Genomic DNA, 19694 nt, shown 5'->3' with positions numbered 1-19694 from the left:
CCACATCCACAACCATTCACTCCCTCCACCACTGAGGCACGGTAGCAGCAGTGTGTACCATCTACAAGATGCACTGCGGGAATTCACCAAGGATCCTCAGACAGTAATTTCCAAACCCACGACCACTACCACCTAGAAGGACATGGGCAGCAGATAGATGGGAACACCACCACCTGGAAGTTCCCCTCCAAGTCACTCACCATCCTGACTTGGAAATATATCGCTGTTCCTTCACTGTCGCTGGGTCAAAATCCTGGAACTCCCTAACAGCAGTGTGGGCATACCTACAACACATGGACTGCAGCGGTTCAAGAAGGCAGCTTATTGTCACCTTCTCAAGAGCAGCTAGGGATGAGCAATAAATGCTGGCCCAGCCAGCGAAGTCCACATCCCGTGAATGAATTTTTTAAAAATGACATATGTGTATACACTCAGGTCCTTCTACTCCCACACCCCCTTTAGAGTTGTACTCTTTATTTTACATTGTCTATGTTCTTCCTACCAAAATGAATTACTTCACATTGAACTTTACCTGCCACTTGTCCACCCATTCCACCAACTTGTCCATGTTCTTTTGAAGTTCTACACTATCCTCACAGTTCACAATACTTCCAAGTTTTGTACCATATGCATTTGTATCTAAATTTTGAAATTATGTCCTGTACACCAAGGTCTAGGTCATTAATATATATCAGGTAAAGCAAGAGTCCTAACACTGACCTCTGGGGAGCTCAATTACAAATGTTCCTCCAGGCCAAAAAACAGACATTAACCACTACTCTGTTTTCTGTCACTCAGCCAATTTTGTATCCATGTTGCTATTGTCCGTTTTATTCCATGAGCTATAACTTTGCTCACAAGTCTGTTGTGAGGCACTGTATCAAATGCTTTTTGGAAGTCTATGCACACCACATCAACAGCATTACCCTCATCAGCCCTCTCTGTTGCCTCTTCAAAAAGCTCCAGCATATCAGTTAAACACAATTCCCTAGGAAATCCATGCTGGATTTTCTTATTTAGTCCGTTTGACTATTGGTTTTGTCCATAGGTTTTTCAACCACCAAAGTTGGTGGGCTTATCTTTACACCCTCTTTTGAACAAGGATGTAACATTTGCAATTCTCCAGTCCTCTGGCACCAACCCTGAGCCTGAGGAAGACTGGAAAATTATGGCCAGTGCCTCTGTAATTTCACTCTCACTTCTCTCAGTATATTTGGATGCATCTCATTTGTTTCTGGTGCTTGGTCATCTTTTAAGTGTAGACAGTCTATCTAATACCACATCCTTATCAATTTTAAAACTTTCTCGCACGTTGATTACCTCCTCTTTTACCATGGCCGGAGTAGCTTTCTTGGTAAAATTTAATACCCCAGCTATGCCCTCAGCCTCCATGCATAAATCCCCTTTTTTGGTCAGCCCTACTGCTTCTTTTACCACCCTTTTACTATTTATGTGACCGTGGAAGACTTTAGGATTCCCTTTTATGTCAGCTGCCAGTCTACTTTCATACTCCCTCTTTGCTTCTCTTATTTGCCTTTTCAAGTCCCCTCTGAACCTTCTATATTCAGCTTGGTTCTCCATTATATTATCCATCTGACATCATAAGTACACTTTTTCTTCTTCATCTTTATCTCTTTTTGCCATCCGTGTACTCTGAATTTGTTTGCCTTACTTTCCCTTGTGAGGTAATATATCTTGACTGTGCCCAAACTATCTATTCTTTGAAGGTCACCCATTGTTCAGCTACCGTTTTTCCTGCTAACTTTTGATTCTAATTTATTCAGCCCAGATCCATTCTTACACCATTGAAGCTGGCTTTCCCCAGTTAATTATTCTTACTCTATATTCTTTTCCCATTTCCATATCCAACCTAAACCTTATGAAACAATGGCCTAAATGTTCTCCTATTGATACTTGATCCACTTGTCCAACCTCATTCCTAAGAACCAAGTCTAGCAGTGGAGCCCCTCTTGTTGGACTGGGAACATATGCTTGAGAAAGCTTTCCTAAGCACACTTGAGGAACTCTTGCCCCTCTCTGCCTTTTACACTGCTACTATCCCAGTCTTTAGTCGGATAATTAAAGTCCCCTTGTATAACCACTTGATATTTCTTGCACCTCTCTGTAATTTCCTTGTAAATTTGTTTCTCTATATCCTTTCCACTAATTGGTGGCCAAAGACTACACTGAGCAATGCAATTGCACCTTTTTGTGTCATTGCTCTAGCCAAATAGATTCTGTCCTTGTCCCCTCTGGGACATCCTTTTTCTCCAGCACTGCAATGCTCCCTTAATCAATACTGCCACCCCCACCTGCTTTTCTTCCGTTCCTATCTTCCTGAACATTTTGTATCCAGGAATATTTAACACTCAGTCCTGCTCTTTTTAAAGCCAGGTCTCTGTTATAGCAACAACATCATATTTCCACATAACGATCTGCTCCTGTAACTCACCAATTTTATTAACCACACTCTGGCATTTATATACATGCACATTAATCCTAATTTTGACTTTATTACTTTCTCCCTTACTCTGACCCCACCCAGGAAATTATTATTACTTAGTTAGGGGAATAGACAGGCATTTCTGTGGTCACAGATGTGAATCCAGGATGGTGCTTGTCTCACTGGTGCCAGGGTCAAGGATGTCACTGAATGGCTGCAGAGCACCCTGGGGGGTCAGAGTGAACAGCCAGCAGTCACGGTACACATTGGTACAAACAACATAAGCAGAAAGAGGGATGTGGTCCTGCAGTCAGTACTTAGGGAGCTAGGTAGGAAATTAGCAAGCACAACTTCCAAAGTAGTAATCTCTGGATTACTCCCAGTATCACGCGCAAGTGAGTATAAAAATAGGAGAATAAAGCAGATGAATGCGTGGTTGAAAAGATGGTACAGGATGGAGGGCTTTAAATCGTTGGGATATTGGGACCAGCTCTGGGGGAGATGGAACATATACAGGCCGGATGGGTTGTGCCTAAATAGAGCCAGGACTGAGTTCCTACTGGGGCGATTTGCTAGTGCTGTTGGGAAGGGTTTAAGTGAACGTAAACACAGGAGTAGGCCATTCGGCCTGTCGAACCTGCTCCACCATCAATTAGATCATGGCTGATCATCTACCTCCTTCTCTCCCTGCATACTGTTAAACTGCAGGGCTATCATATCTATAAATGTGCTTTCCACAAAGCTCTCTACCTCATGGATGCACTGCAGTGATGCCAGCTGCTGCTCAATTTCCAAAAATTGGAGTTCAGCCTACTACAACTGTCAACACTTTCCTGCATAGGAAGTGCCCTACCATTCCTCTATCTGTTGGTTAATAACTTTGCTACTGCCAATAAACCTTTGCCAATACACTAAACCTTACTAATAGTGATAAACCCTATTCATAATTAATAAACCTTACAAGTACTAACAAACCATACTCTAAACCATCCCCCCCAATGGTTATTTCCCAGCTTAGATAAGATACATAGGAAATACTCACAGCCAATCACCTACCTGCTCCTCTGTGATGTCACCTTAATTTTACTTTCTGAATGCAGGCTCTGAACTCACAGACTACCTACAGCCAGCTGTTTATAAGCGCACTGTGCTTTCACTGTTTCCCGCCACTCACCCAAGTAAAGTCTACTCTCAGCACTGCTTTAAGCGCACTGTGGTCTGTGTTTCCCGCCACTCACCAAGTGAAGTCTCGCTCTTTCTTCCAGTGATCTGTGACCTGTGCTATGCTTTCCCCCTGCCCTGGTTGCAGGCCACTCATGCCTGGTGTTTCAACACTTGCAAATCTCACCTATAATCCATCGTCTAAGATACACAAAGTGTCAGTATCTGAGCTAGTAACTGCAAATATGAGTGCAAGTGAGTATTTCTTCACCATTACTGTCTTCCTGCTCTTCCACTTGCTTGACCAAGTTCTGTTGCTTAGGTGTCTGCAAGGACATGGAGAAGTGGGATTTGAGAAGGAGAATTAGATATAAGTCTACTATCATCTTTGATGGTTTCAACCCCTCCATTGGCTATGCCACAACCAGGGTCACTCAATGATGAGGACCACTATTTCCTCCATCGGTGATAACCCCCACTGGTTAGCTCCTGCTTCAACTTGTCCCGCAAGAGAGAGGGAAGTGTATCAGTGAGTTTGGTGCAATGTGTTCTGGTAATGTGACTGTCAAAGTTGAATAGCTGACTGCGTGCAAGCTGTGAGATGTGTGTGTGAGGTTTGCAGCTCAGCGTGTGAGAATAAGGTGTAGCTATGAGTGTTGGGTATGAATCATGATTCATAGAGATTATTGATGGCTGAGTGATGGGGCCATGGTGCATTAAGGAAAATGTGAGGCTAGTGATGCAGTTCGTGGGATGTGGTTGAAGCTACATTTACTGACCTTGTCCACTTCTGTGAAGCAATTGAACTTTTTTTGGGGCACTTGATCCTGGTCTTCAGGACTAGATTTCTGACATTGAGCCCTGGCTATCTGATCCCAATGTCTTTGCAAAGTTTGTCTGGAAGGCCTTCTAGCTCCCTGTGGATGAATCACATCTCTCCTCTCTGCAACTCCTCTAACAAGGCATCCAGTGCAGTGTCAAGAACGCTGGAGCCCACTCTGTTTTCTGTTGCACCACAACTGACTCCCCCTCCTGCCCAGTCTCTCTTCCAAAACAGTTGCAGCAGCTGCTCCAGCCAGAACGTTCCAACCTTTAAAGAGGTGTAGGCTGGCTTTAAGCAGTGCAGTCTAGCTTTAAGTGATGCTCACCTCGCACAAATGTAGGACCCCACTTAAGGTGTGCAGCCACTCAACAGAGTATTTAACACTGGCTGCACACAGCTATCATGCAAATTAGCAGGCAGCACAAAGTTGTCATGCTGCCTGCATCAGAAACAATGGAAACAGTTTACTCATACACCTCAATCCCTGTGCCCCTTTTCAAAGCAGTTAAATGTTGCCACCCACTGTGTTCAAGAGAGGAAAAAAAACTGGGAAAAGGAAATGATTTGCATTTTTATACCATCTCATCACGTTCTCTTAACATCTTAAAGTTCTTTTTCTCATCTATATGATGCCCCTCAGCAATACCATCAGAAAACACAGGGTCATGTTCCACTGACAACACCCAGTTCTACTTCACCACTACCTTTCTCGACCTTTCACTGCCTCTAACATTACTTTCAAAAGCAAGATATTGAGGATGCTGGAAATCTGAAATAAAAACTGGGAAAAACCTGAAAGAAAATACTGGAAACAGCAGTTCAGGCAGCACCTGAGGGGAGAGAAACAGAGTTAATGGGCTGAAATTTATTCAGACAGAGGAAGTCCTGGCATCGGAACCCAAATCAGGTTTCGTGACTGGATGCAAGGTGGTGGGCAGAAGCCCTGGCAGCTGAAATGTAGGTGTCAAATTTAAAGAGAAAGCAGCACTCATGGAGGCATCATACAGAAAGATACCTGGAAGGAAAAGTAATCAAGGGTTGCTCTTAAGGAGTGCTGCAATTTGAGAAAGAATGGCTCCCAAGTTTAGTAATTCCTCTCAAGTGTTGTTCCTCCAGGCAACAAGGGCACAGCAGGAGGTGCTTTTCCTATCCGATGAGAGGAAGAGGCCAGCAGGCCTCACCAAGAAGGCATGGTTGAAGGTCACAGGTGACATCAGCAGCAGCAGGGTTGTCACACACACATGGTTGCAGTGCTGCAAGTGATTCAATGACCTGCTGAGATTTGGCAAGGTGAGTAGACCTCGTTATATCAGGGCTCGCAGCCTTGCATGTCATAAAAGGCACCAATGAAATGTTAGACGAGGTTTAGGATCCAGGCAATGGGAATGACCAAACACCAGTATCCACAGTGAAATGCATAGTAGTCTCATAGTAGAGGCCCCTGCTCAGTCAGTGTTTGTCATTGCATTGCCAATATTAAATGGTACTTAGCAGCAGGCCTCCATGTGGTGCAAAGCTGGACTTTGAAACTGTCACAAAATAATGAGGAGTTGAGCTATGAGGAATCAGTGACACTATGTCTGTGTTTGAAGGAGAAGGGTGCTCACAAAGCCAGGGTGCAGAGATGAACTGGTCGTACTGATGCCAATGGAGGACAGGGCAATGGAGTTAGAAGAGGTTTAAGCAGAGCAGCCTGTCTTTGAGGGTGAGATGGTTGCAGAGGCCACAGAAAATGAGTTGATTTAAGGAAGCATCTGTTGAACCTTATGATTCACACTATCTCTTGTGGCCAGTGGTGAACACTGGGAGTTCCAGATGCATGACAGCAGAAGAAATGGATGGAAAGTGCACCGCCTTCACATCACTCTCGTCTCTCTTGCAGGTCAAATCATAAATGAGGCAACAAGGGCACATCAACTGCTTGCGATTTCAAAGAAGAAGCAATCATCTCAAGAGACATTGTCACATCATTCTAGTGCATCTTCATCACTGCAGATACTTGCACTTCAGTGAGGATTAGCATGCAATTCGAAAGGATGATGGAAAGTCATCAAACTAAAATGTTAACTCTGTTTCTCTCTCCACACATGATAGCAGTCCTGCTGAGTATACCCAGTATTTTCTGTTTTTATTTTCATACTGCTTTGTCTGACATCTAGAGCTGGCAGAGCAGAAACTTCCTCCAACTAAATATTGGGAAGGCCAAACCCATTGCCTTCTGCTCCCACCACAAACCCTGTTCCCTCAACACTGACTCTCCATAGCACTGTCTGAAGCTGAACCAGACTGTTTGCCTGTGTGATGTTTGACCCCAAGATGAGCTACCAACCACATCTTGTGCTATCACCAAGACCATCTATTTCCACCTCTATAACATTACTTGACTCCACCCCAGCCTCAACTACAGCTGAAATCCTCATGTATGCCTCTGTATTTGAGTATTCCACTCTCCATAAACCTGAACATGTCCAAACTTGCACCAATGTTCGCCCATCACCCAAATGCTTGTTGACCTAAAATGGTTCCTGATCTGGCTTTGCCTCAATTTTAAAATTGTCATCCTAGTTTTCAAATCCTTCCATGGCCTTATTCTTCCCTATCTCGCTAACCTCTTCCAGCTTTACAACCCTCTGAGATCTCCTCTAATTCTGGACTCCTGTGCATCCCCTATTTTAATCGCTCAACCATTGGCGGCTATGCCTAGGCTATTAGCTCTGGAATTCCCTCCCTCAACCTCTCAGTCTAACTCCCCTTAAGATGCTCCTTAAAACCTACCTTTCCTTTTATTTGTTCATGGAATGTGAACATCATTTATTGCCCATCCCTAATTGCCCTTGAGAGGCTGGTGGTTAACTGCCTTCTTGAACCACTGTACTCCATGTGGTGTAGGCACACTCACAGTTTTGCTAGGGAGGAAGATCCTGGATTTTAACCTAGCGGCATTGAAGAAATGGCGATATGGTTTCAAGCCAGGATGGTGTTCCAAGCCTGGATGGTGTGTGTCTTGGAGGGGAACTTGCTGGTAGTGATGTTCCCATCTATCTGCTGCCCTTGCTCTTCTAGGTGGTAGAGGTTGAAGATTTGGAAGGTGCTGTTGAAGAAGGCTTGGTGAATTGCTGCAGTGCATCTTGTAGATGATTCACACTTCTACCACTGTGAGCTGGTGATGGATAGAATGAATGTTGAAGTCAGTGCTGGTCAAGCGGTTGCTTTGTCCTGGATGGTGTCAGCTTCTTGAATATTCTTGGAGTTGTACTTATCCAGGTAAGTGGACAGTATTCCATCACATCTTAGTTAGTGCCTTTTAGATGGTGAATAGGCTTTAAGGATTCACCAGAGAATTTTCAGTTTCTGATCAGTGGTAATCCCAGGATGTTGATGTTGGAGATTCAGTGATGGTAATGCTGTTGAACTACATGGGGAGATGGTTAAATTCTTTCTTTGTTGAAGATGGTCATCACTAGGCATTTCTGTGGTGTGAATGTTACTTGCCCCTTATTAGCCAACCCGGAATGTTGGCCAGGTCTTTCTGCATGACAAAAACTGTGTGATCATCAATGAACATCCTCAGTTATGACTTTATATTGGAGGGAAGGTCATTGATGAAGCAGCTGAAGATGGTTGGGCCTAGGACACTATGCTGAGGAACTCCTGTTGTGATGTCCTGAGACTGAGATGATTGGCCTCCAACAACCTCAACTATCTTCCTTTGTAATAGGTATGACTCCAACCATTGGAGAGTTTTCCTCCTGATTCCCATTAACCTCAACTTTGCTATGGCTTCTTGATGCCACACTTGGTCAAATGCTGCCTTGATATCAAGGACAGTCACTCTTACCTCACATCTGGAAGCAGCCTTTTCTCCGTTTTGGACCAAAGCTGTAATGAGGTCTGGAGCCAAGTGGCCTAGGCAGAACCCAAACTAAACATCAATGAGCAGGTTATTTCTGAGTAAGTGCAGCTTGATAAAATTATTGATGACACTGTTCTCCAATTTGCTGATGGTCAAGAATAGACTGATGGAGCGGTAATTGGTCAGATTATTTTTTCTCTGCTTTTTGAGACAGAGCATACCGGGGTAATTTTCCACACTGTTGGGTAGATGCCAATGTTGTGGCTGTACTGGAACAGTTTGGTTTGGGGCCCAACTAGTTCTAGAGCACAAGTCCTCATTACTACAGCTGGGATGTTGTCAGGGTCTATAACTTTTGCTGTATCCAGTGCATTCAGCTGTCTCTTGATGTTACATATAGTGTAACAAATTGGCTAAAGACTGGCATATGTAATACTGGGGACCTGAGGAGGAGGCCGAAATGGATCATTCATTCAGCACTTCTGACTGAAGATGGTTCCAAATGCTTCAGCCTTGTCTTTTGCTGGGCTCCCCCATTATTGATAATGGGGATGTTTGTGAAACTTCCTCCAGTTAGTTGTTTAATTGGCCACCACCATTCATGACTGGTTGTGGCAGGATTACAGAGGTTTGATCTGATCCATTAGTTGTGGGATGACGTAACTCTGTCTATTGTGTGCTACTTCTGTTGTTTAACATGCATATAGTTCTGTGCTGTAGCTTCATCAGACTGTATACCATTTTCAGGTTTGCCTGGTGCTGCTCCTGGATGCTCTGCTACATTCCTCTTGAACCAGGGTTGTTCCCCAGGCTTGGTGATAACAGCAGAGTGAAGGTTATGCCAGGCCTTGAGGTTATGGATTGTGCTGCTGCTGATGGTCCAAAGGAGTGCCCAGTTTTAAGCTGCTAGATCTGTTCTAAATGCATCCCATTTAGCACATTGAAAGTGTCACATCGCAGTCATTAGCTCAGATATTGACACTGTATGCAGCATAGAGGATGGTTTAGAGGTGAGATTTGTACGCGACACCAGGCACGAATGGCCTGCAGCCAGGGCAGGGGTATCCCAGATCCCTGGAGGGTGAGTTGTCTTACGAGTTCTGCTGCAGAGGACTTAGATGAACATTTTGATGGGGAAGGTTACAGATGGCTATGGCTATGCACAATGAAATGCTTGGTGCATTGGCATACCTCCCAATAGTCCTGCATACAATATCAAGCAGCATGGAGGAGTCCAACACCAGCTTTGTACAAGGCTCTGTGCAGAGCTTGAAGTCCATCCTGTCCAGCATGGAAGTGGCATCCAACTCCATTATCATATTTGTGGACCCAACCATAATGCAGCTAATATCTGAGCTTCCATTGCAGCATGGGGAGAAGACACCCAATGTCTGGGTGCTGCAGTGGAAGCTCAGACTGCTCTCAAACAAGCTCAGCTTGCTGCCATGAAAGCTCAGGCTGCTTCCGTCATGGCTGTGAATATCAGTGTTTAAAGGGACTTGCAGGGTGTTATAGCAGTCCAGCAATCTGTCCTCCAACAAGTTACTAGGATTGTTGAGCCAATGCCCAAGGGGAGGTGTCAGTGGTCTGTGCAGCATGAACGTGCTGTCCTCTCCCAGGATGACAATGTGCATCCTCCCATTCTTGTCACTCCACCAATGCCCTTGTTGTTGCCTGTCAGCCAGCCAGCACAGAGTTCTGTCTCCATGCAGAGGTGATGGAATTGAAGCTGAACTTCTAGGCCTGCAGCTGCATAAGGTCGTCATCCAAGGGTATCTACAGATCCCCCACTGAAAGTTAGCTGCTTTCCATCAGGCATGCTGCAGCCACTAAGGAAGCACTACGCAGGAGCACTAGGGCAGTCAAAGACACATGAAAGATCAGTACTAAGGAAATGCACAAAGATGGTACTTGCAACAACTTATATTTATAAAGCATTTTTAATGTAATGAGAAGTCCCAACGTATTTCACAGGAGCATTGGAAAACAAAGTATGACACCAAGCCACACAAGGAGATATTAGGTCAGATGACCTCAATCTTTGTCAAAGATGTAGGTTTTAAGGAGTGGTCTTTAAGTAGGAAAGTGAGGTAGAGAGGTGGAGAGGTATAGGGGGGGAATTTCGGAGCTTGAGGTCTAGGCAACTGAAGGCATTGCCACCAATCATGGAGGAATTAAACTTGGGGTGCAAAAGAGGCCAGAGCTAGAGAAGTGCAGATATCTCAGGAGTTATGGGGATGGGGATTAGAGACAGTAAGGGGGCAAGGCCATGGAGGGATTTGAAAAGAAGTGTTAAAACTTTAAAATAAGATGTTGTTTGACCAGGAATCAATATAGTTCAACATGGATGGGTGATAGGGGAATGAGACTTGCTAAGAGTTAAGACACGGGCAGTAGAATTATGGATGACCTCAGGTTTACAGAGGGTAAAGAATGGGCGACCAGCCAGGAGCTCAGCAGCAAATAAGCTGAGACGGGGTGAAGTCAGGTGGTGTCACAAAGGTGAAAATAGGCAATCTTAGTGAAGGCATGGATATGAGATTGGATGCTAGTCTCAGGATCAAATGTGACACCAGGGTTGGGAACAGACTGGCTTAATCTCAGATGGTTGCTGGGTGAGGGATGGAGTCAGTAGCTCAGGGCTGGAGCTTGGAACAGTGACCAAAAACAATGGCTTTAGTCTTCTCAATATTCAGTCCTGGTTTAGAACATTTGTGGTAACTGTTATTTTTGCATTGTGGCCAAACAGACACTGTGATGGTCAATGACCCAGGGAAGGTGAATAGGAAATTGGAGTTGTATTTATTGGTATTGCGATCAGATAGATGTTCGCAGACATCCTGGCCTGAAGGGGGTTGCCTATGTTGCCTCGTCCCTTCCTCTTCCTCATTTGCTGAGCTTCTTACTGTGTAGCTGGTGGCAAGGACTCTGTCCTTGTGATGGCAAGGTTGTGCAGCATACAGCAGACCACCACAGATCTTGTCACCCATTTTGCTGAGTATTGCAGGACTCCTTGAGACCAATCCAGGCAGTGGAAATGTTGCATTTGCACGCCAATGTCCTGTTCCATCTATTTTGTGTGGGAGCATGATTTTCAGCATATGCATGCAACCCACATATGCATGGGTTATTGACCCAGTACCAACATTCAGCTTGTCATTGTAACTCAAATGGAGAAGGCAGAGTGTACTGCCGTGGAAGAATCATGACTGCTGCTGGTATACCTGCACTAACTTCCATACATGATCGCACACCAGCTTAATGCTGAAGGTGTGGAGTCCCTTTTGGTTGTGGTACATCTCAAAGTTTATTTGTAGCATCTGGAACATGACCTGCATGCATTAATGATATCCTGCACCATGGGAAAGCTTGCTTTACGTGCTGCTCTCTGGAAAGAGAGAATGAAATGTGGTCAGCTCTCTTTGAATAGAGGGCATCAGTGCACGGCAAACTGTGAGATGATGTGTCTCCAGCTCCAAGCTATAAAGAGCTCCAACACATGAAAGTGCAAGACCCCAGTCATTGACAATGCCATCCTCACCCTGTGACTGCAGCAAGTGACAGATTTCAATGTGGACACATTTAACGAAGTGCAGACGACTCAGACACTGCTACTCATTGAGGCTTAGGCAGGAAAATTGAATTCCTGAACACCCCGTGTGGATATGGCCTCCTGCTGTGAGAACTTCTCCCCATCTTCATCGCTCTTCGAGCAGTTTGCCCTGCTCCTTTTGCCTTCTGTTCATTCTCACAGTCATGCTGCATTCCAAGGAGAACGTCTTGTACTGTTCCCATATCTTGGAGCTACTGGTTTATGCAGAAGCCTGTTAAGCCTGCAGAAGTCAAGGCCAACTCCTTCAGCATCTATCACACTACTTCTTATAGACATTAGCAATTTTAAAGAACTCTAGAAGGAACACATGCTTGTACATTCATAGCAACAATCAGTAGCAATCACTCAGCAATTAATCTGAAAATAGTTCATGAACCCTTAAAATAGTGCTGGTGAGAGGCTTATTCCTGCTGGTGTATGCATGTTCAGTCATGTGTGATTTAAGAGACATTGACTGAACCATTGATGTCCAAAATGGCACTGCTGGCATCAAATTAGTATTGCACACGAAATGACTTTTTTTAAATTGTTCATGGGATGTGAGCGTCGCTAGCTAGGCCAGCATTATTGTCCAACCCTAAATGGCCCTGAGGTGGTTAGCAGCCTTCTTGAACTGCTGCAATCCATGTTAGGTAGTTATACCAACAGTGCTGTTAGGAAGGGAATTCCAGGATTTTGACCCAGCGGCAGTGAAGGAATGACGATATAATTCCAAATCAGGATGGTGTGTGCCTTGGAGGGGAACTTGCAGATAGTGATGCCCTTGTCCTTCTAGGTAGTAGAGGTCATGGATTTGGAAGGTGCTGTTTAATGAGCTTTGGTGAGTTGCTGCAGTACACCTTGTAGATTGTACACACTGCTGTCACTGTGTGTCAGTTGTGGAGGGAGTGAATATTGAAGGTGGAGGATGGGGTGCCATTCAAGCAGGCTGTTTTGTCATGGTTGGTGTAAAGCTTTGAAAGTGTTGTTGGAGCTGCACTCATCCAGACAAGCAGAGATTGGTCCATCACACCCTGACTTGTGCCTTGTAGATGGTGGACAGGCTTTGAGGAGTCAGAAGGTGAGTTACTTGCTGCAGAATTCCCAGCCTCCAACCCAATCTTGTAGCCACAGTATTTATATGGCTGATCCAGTTCAGTTTCTGGTCAGTGGTAATCCCCAGGATGTTGAGAGTGGGGAATTCAGCGGTGGTAATGTCATTAAATATCAAGGGGAGATGGTTAGATTCTCTCCTGTTGGAGATGGGCATTGCCTGTCACTTGTGTGGCGTGAATGTTACTTGTCATTTATCAACCCAAGTCTGAATGTCGTCCAGCCCTTGCTACATATGGGCACGGACTGCTTCGGTATCTGGGGAGTCGTGAATGGTGCTGAACATTGTGCAATCATTAGAGAACATCCTCACTTCTGACCTTATAATCTAGGGAAGTAATTGATGAAGCAACTGAAGATGGTTGAGCCTACCACCCTGAGGAACTCCTGCAGTGATGTCCTGGAACTGAGATGATTGACTTCCAACAATCACAACCATCTTCTGTAGTGCTAGATATGACTCCAACTAGTGGAGAGTTTTCCCCCGTAACCCATTGACTCCAGTTTTGCTAAGGCTCCTTGATGCCACACTCAGTCAAATGTTGCCTTGATGTCAAGTACAGTCATACTCACTTCACCTCTGTGGATGACACCTTCCATCACTTCGAGAGTAGACTGATGGTGTGGTAATTGGCCAGGTTGGATTTGTCCTGCTTTTTGAGGACAGACATACCTGGACAATTTTCACTTTGCCGGGTTCAAGTCAGTGTTGTAGATGTACTAGAACAGCTTGGCTAGGGGCATGGCTGGTTCTGAAGCATAATTCTCCTGTCTACAAAAAGATATTGTCGAAAGTGCTATCAAGCAGCACTTAATCAGCAATGAGCTGCTCACAGCCCTCAGTTTGAGTTCCGCCAGGGCCATTCAGATGCTGACCTCATTACAGCCTTGGGCCAAACATGGGCAAAGAGCTGAACTCAAGAGGTGAGGTGAGAGCAACTGGCTGCTCTGCATACTTCTGGCAGGCACTCACTGCACACATGCTAACACCCTCACCAATATGACTTGCACTAGAGTGTGAGCATGCAGAGGGGTTGCCATTTTAGACCCCTGTGGCCACCCACAGAGCTCAAAAAGTGGGCATTTGAATTTTGCATCACTTGTATATTCAGCACTGGCTTCAGTTCAGCTTTTAAGGTGAGCGAAGTCAACACCTGAAGCTCATTATAGCTAAGAATTTGATCCAATTATAAATGATATTTATTATGTTCAGTCAGGGTCACATTGTTCACAGTCGCTTTTACTTCTGTGATCACAGTGAAAATAAACTATATCTATTATGTGCTGGTCTGGTTATCAGAGCGAGAAATGGAGTTGCATTTTTTCAAAGAGAAAAATGACTGTTCATAACGAATCATGGCGAACATAGATACGGTAAAATGTAAGGATACTATTTTCCAATAAACCAACTTGCATTTACATAGCACCATTAATGTAGTTAATACTTTTGAGAAGTGAAAAATTGACACTGAGCAGTGAAGAGAGTTTTGAGCAGGGAAAATAGGAAGCATGGTAAAGGAGCTTAAGAAGAGCTTCCAGATTGTATGGCCAAGATAGCTGAAGTCTCTAAGGCTGAGGGTGAAGCAGAGAAGGTAAATGTAAATGGAGGCCAGATTCAAAAGGTTGGAGAACATACACTGGCACACAGGGCAGAAAGAGATTGCAGAGGTGGGAAAAGATGAGGTTTTGGAGGGACTTATTGGTGAAGACAAATATTTAAAATTTTATGCATGGAGAGATGAGGCCAATGGATGGTGGTGAGAAAAGGACAATAGGAGAATGGGATTTAATAAGCCTTAACACATGGACATATTTACACATCTTGTTAGTCATGGGTGATTTCAATGTAAATGCTGGAACAACATTCAAAAAAACTACACCTGGAGTAGCCCAGGAGATGTTCACAGAAATCAAATAGATTTTTGGATGATCAGTGAGAGGTACAAGAACAACTTTAAGAATGCTTTCACTTGCCCAGGTATTGACATCAATTCAGATTACTGCCTGCTTGTAATGAAGGTGAATATCAAGATGAAAATTCTGAAAGGAAATTCCATGAAAGGCTAAGCCAACCTAGACAGACTGAGAGAGGAACATGTAAAGAAGAAATATGCTGTGGAGATTACTAACAAGTATGAAGCTTTACTTCAGGAAGTGATAGATCAAGATCTTAGTGAGAAGGAAGTGACAAGAAGGCTTTGGGAAAGGTTGAAACAGAGCAGAAAACACACAGTGATTGAGGTGGTCCCTAAGAAAGAGAGGAAAGGAAAGAGAGGAGATGACTGATGAAATACCACACTGTACACTGAAGCTATCTTCCAGAGACATAGAAGATGTGCCAAATTGGAACATTGGGGGAGTTGAACATCAATAACTTGAGATTCGCAGGTGACACTGTACTGATTGCAGAGTCAGAAGAAGCAGGACAGAAAATTGTAAATAAATTGGAAGCAAACAGCGAGGAACATGGATTAAGGATGCAAGTGAAGAAGACAAAGGCAATGGTGATAAGCAGAGACCTAACCTCAGAACTAAAAATGAAATAAATGGACAAGTCCTGGAACAAGTGAAAAAGTTCAAAAACATTGTGCAGATTATCAAAGGCAATAGGAGATGTGATTGTGAGATCCAAAGGAGAGTTGAGATAGCTAAGACCAGCTTTGCCAGAATGAAGGATGTGTTAATATCGAACAAACTGAACCTAAATCTTAGGAAAAGAATGCTGAAGTGCTACATTTTGTCATCTATGTTATATGCCTAGGAGACATGGACATCAAAAAAAAGAAAATTTGACTATATTTGAATATGTTAAATGATTTAGACTTAAATGTGGGAGGCATGATTGGGAAATTTGCAGATGACAGAAAAATTTGCCATGTAGTTCATAGTGAAGAGGATAGCTGTCAACTCCAGAATGATATCAATGGTTTGGTTGAGTAGGTGGAAAAGTGGCAAATGGAATTCAATCCAGAAAACTGTGAGGTAATGCATTTGGGGACGGCAAACAAAGCAAAGGAATGCTCAATAAATGGGAAGTTATTAAGAGGATTGAGGAAGTGAGAGAGCTTGGAGTGCATGTCCACAGGTCCTTTAAGGTGGCAGGGCAGGTGGACAAGGTGGTCAAGAAAGCATATGGAATGCCTTCCTTTATTGGGCGAGGCATTGAATACAAAAGCAAAGATATAATAAAGGAGTTGTATAAAATGTTGGTTAGGCCACAATTGGAATTTTGTGTATAGTCCTGGTCACCACATTACAGAAGGACATAATTGCACTGGAGAGAGTGCAGAAGAGATTTACAAGAATGTTGCCGGGGCTTGAAAATTGCAGCTGAGGAGAGATTGGATAGGCTACGGTTGTTTTCCTTACAACAGAGGAGGCTAAGGGGTGACCTAACTGAGGTGTACAAAATTATGAGGGGCCTAGATAGGGTAGACAGGAAAGACTTGTTTCCTGTAGCTGAGGAGTCATAGATTTAAAATGATTGGTAGAAGGATTAGAGTGGATATGAAAAAAACTTTTTCACCCAGAGGGTGGTGGGAGTCTGGAACTCACTGCCTAAGTTGGTGTTTGAGGCCAAAATGCTCAACACATTCAAAAGGTACTTGGATCTGCATCTGAAGTGCTGTAACCTGCAAGGCTACGGACCAGGTGCTGGAAACTGGGATTAAAATGAGTGGCTAATTTCTTTTTTCTCTTTTTGGCTGGTGCAGACACAATGGGCTGAATGGCATCTTTCTGCAACATAACTTTTCTATGCTTCTATAAGCTGAAAGCATTCAAAATGTGGAGATATAGAAGGATGTTCTACACAGCCAGAAAGACAAATGAGGAGGTGCTGGAAATGGCTTGAGAAAAGAAGAAGTTAGTGCATAACATCAAAGAGAGAAAGACACAGTACTTCAACCATATCATTAGAGCAGACTGAGACAGTTATTGGAGAGGAATTGGGAAGCAGAGGAGAAAATGGATGATGGATATAATGGACTGGATGCAATTGACTTATGCAGAGTGCATGGGTACTATACAACTTTAAAATAACTTCACTACTTTTGAATTTTATGCCCCTATAAATAAATTCCAATACTTTGTCAGTATTTTTAAAATTGTTTTACTAACCTGTGATGTTGTTTTTAATGATTTGTTCACATTTATTGCCAAACTTTCTATCCCATTCAGTTTGTCCTCTTCTAAGATATAGGTGACGTTTCTATTTTCCCCACCAAAGTTCACTGGCATACTTAATTAATTACTGTTGAAGTTGTTATGATATGGCAGGTGATATGTGCCAGGCTGACCAAATCCCAGAGGGAAACTTGGCCATGCTATCACAACGATTTTGCAATTTGCATTTATTACAAGAGGGTTTGTGCAGTAATGAGTCTACTATCACCTTTAGAGGTTTTAAAGATTAAATTAAAACATTCATTAACAAAAGAAAATAAAAAATTAAACACATACAAGATTACAGTTAATCAGTTATTTTGTCTTATAACAGTTCTGAAAATTTCTACTTAACCAGATTTCCAAAAACATACCCCCTTTAAGGCAACAGTCCAAACAGATTCCAGACCTATACAGTCTTCCAGCAATTTTACCACAAAGTACCAACTGGACAATGGACTTCCAAAGGCTTTTAACGCAACTTTGGTTACTGGAACAGTAAATTTCTGCAGGGTGGCTAGAGGCTTTTTCCCCAAGTTTGTTTCACAGTCAGCTTTCAAGATCTCACACGCCACACCTTACACAATGTTCCATTCTTCTTTAAATATATTTTATCCCTTTTGATTGTAAATCCCATTGTTTCAACTTGTTCTTAGAAGTTACTTTTCCCAGAATATAAAAATCTTTCATGTTACATTATGGCCAGCACTTCTGGGAAAAAATCAACATAACAACTTTCCCTTATTTATCTTGCTAATTGTAAAAATCTTATCACGTCCCTTTGAAAATCAAACACTTCTCCACTTACCTAAAAATGCAAATTTCATTCACTCCGTATCTGATGACCTCACCCTAGTTCTACTCATCTCCATTTCAAATGCCTGCTTTACACCTCACTTCTTTCATAATTTAAACCTCGCAGTCTAACTGTCTCTAGTATAATTAAATTAGCCACACACACACACACACACACACACAGAATTATACACACATAAACATAAGCCTGCTTTGAAATATCCTACAGTAATGTTAGGAAAAATATGATAGTTTCTTGACAAAGTGCAGCTCCGGTTATGTAAGAAAATGGAAAAGCCAAATTCTATAAAGCAAAGTCCTATTGTAAGACGATTTACCAGCCACTCTGTTTTGATGCTATTGAATGAAGTATAAATGTTGGTCAGGATAAAGGCAGAAATTCCCTGCTCTTCTTCGCATATTGTCATCCCCTGAACAGGCATGTGGAGAGAGGAATAGAATTAATGTTTTAGGTCGATGACCCTTCATCAAAACTGAGGAAAGTTAGAAATGTACAGTAATTAGAGCAAAAGGGAAGGTCTGTGGTAGGCAGGAGAGATTAAATGAAAGAAAGGTTTTGTGGTACAAAAGCCAAAGGGTATAATAGAGAAACAAAAGATGTATGCAGATGAGGTGTGCATGGTTGCATAGCAGCCATTTGAATGCAATGTGAAGGAATAAAGAAAGAAACTAAACAAAACCAAACCAGCAAAAAAAACATGGAGGCAGAGGTTATGATCTAAGATTGTTGAACTCAATGTTGAGTCCAGAAGGTTATAGAGTCGAAAGATTAGGTGCTGTTCCTCGAAATTCATTGGAACACTGTAGCAGACCAAGGACAGAAAGATCAGAGTGTGAGCAAGGTGGAGAATTAAAATGACAAGCAACAGGAAACTCAGGGTCATGCTTGCGGATTGAAAGGGGGTATTCCAAAAAGCTGTTACCCAGTCTGCTTTTGATCTCTCCAGTGTAGAGGCAACCACTTTGCTAGCAGCGAATACAGTATACTAAATTGAAAGAAGTATAAGTAAATGACTGTTTCACTTGGAAGGAGTGTTTGGGGCCAGGAATGGTGAGAAGGGAGTGGGTAAAAGGACAGGTGTTGTGTGTATTTTTGCTCCTGTGCTTGGATAGGAAGGTGCCATAGAAAAGGGAGGGGTGTTGGAGTGACTGAAGAGTAGACTCGGGTGTCACAGAGGGTCTCTTTGGAATGCTGAAATCGAAGGGCAGGGGAAGATGTGTTTGGTGGTGGCAACATGCTGGAGCTGGCGGAAATGTGGAGTATGATCCATTGAATATGAAATCTCATGGGGTGACAGGTGAGGACAAGAGGAAGGAGAGAGAGAGGAAGGGGTGAGAGCACAATTGTGTGAAATAGATTGAACACAGTGGAGGCCCTGTCAACCATGCTGGGGAGTGTCCTTGATTGGGGAGAAAGGAAAACATATCAGAAGTACTAGTGTTACAAATACAACGTTTATAATATTGTTGTGTTCAGGAATTGCATCTCTAGTTTAGGATAAAATGGAGGAATGAAGGAGGTCATGTGACCTGCTGACAACAAACCTGGTGGCTTTGTTATTAAGGTGAGAGGGGTGCCCAGGTTGTTTTACTGGGAAGAAGATGCGAGATATTCACACCTGTAAACAATAACTTGGGCAGCTGTGCTGATGGTGGATAGACTATTAGTCTCCAAGTCCCAGGGAAGTTTAGGAATATCAGGCTTTGTAAAGGTTGTAACTCTTTTGAG

The sequence above is a fragment of the Carcharodon carcharias genome, chromosome 2 (genome assembly GCF_017639515.1).
Source record: "Carcharodon carcharias isolate sCarCar2 chromosome 2, sCarCar2.pri, whole genome shotgun sequence".
NCBI lineage: Eukaryota > Metazoa > Chordata > Chondrichthyes > Lamniformes > Lamnidae > Carcharodon > Carcharodon carcharias.
This window is presented reverse-complemented; position numbering follows the sequence as displayed.